The sequence below is a fragment of the Kogia breviceps genome, chromosome 3 (assembly GCF_026419965.1).
Source record: "Kogia breviceps isolate mKogBre1 chromosome 3, mKogBre1 haplotype 1, whole genome shotgun sequence".
NCBI lineage: Eukaryota > Metazoa > Chordata > Mammalia > Artiodactyla > Physeteridae > Kogia > Kogia breviceps.
This window is the reverse complement of record NC_081312.1, coordinates 107,804,787-107,805,186: the sequence shown is the minus strand read 5'-3', so window position 1 is coordinate 107,805,186 and position 400 is coordinate 107,804,787. Positions and strand designations below refer to the sequence as shown.

The 400-nt window shown below is 55.2% G+C and overlaps 1 non-coding gene across 1 annotated transcript; it reads right to left on the bottom strand.

The window, feature by feature from the left end:
- LOC131753962 (small nucleolar RNA SNORD116) lies at nucleotides 1–93 on the bottom strand. Its single transcript, XR_009335015.1, has one exon. It is a non-coding gene; the product is annotated as a small nucleolar RNA SNORD116 (small nucleolar RNA).
- Nucleotides 94–400: the final 307 nt, after the last annotated feature.

Sequence of the window (400 nt, the reverse complement as noted above, 5' to 3'; positions counted from 1 at the left end):
GGACCTCAGTTTCGATGAGGAGACGGTAGAGGGTTCTCACTCATTTTGTTCAGATTTTCCAAGGAATGCATACAAGGGTGTCATCATCGATCCAAGCACGTGCTGGGAGGCGGCAGCACACAAGCGGGCATGCCGTGGGGGTCTGCAGAGGGTCCATGACCCCCTGGTACTCCAAAACCCTGGGGAATCCACAGTCCTCAGGCCAGAGGACTCAAGAGCAACACTCAATCCACTCTGGCAGCCACTGGGCCCGTCTGAGGAAAACCTAATATCCAATGGCACACCTTAGGCTGGGTGAATGCCTACTTTCCAGAGTTAGCCACGGCCACACTTAGCAACATGCGCCCGCCCCGTTCTTCCAATTCTCCTTAGCACGTCCAGTCATCAGACAACGCGAAGG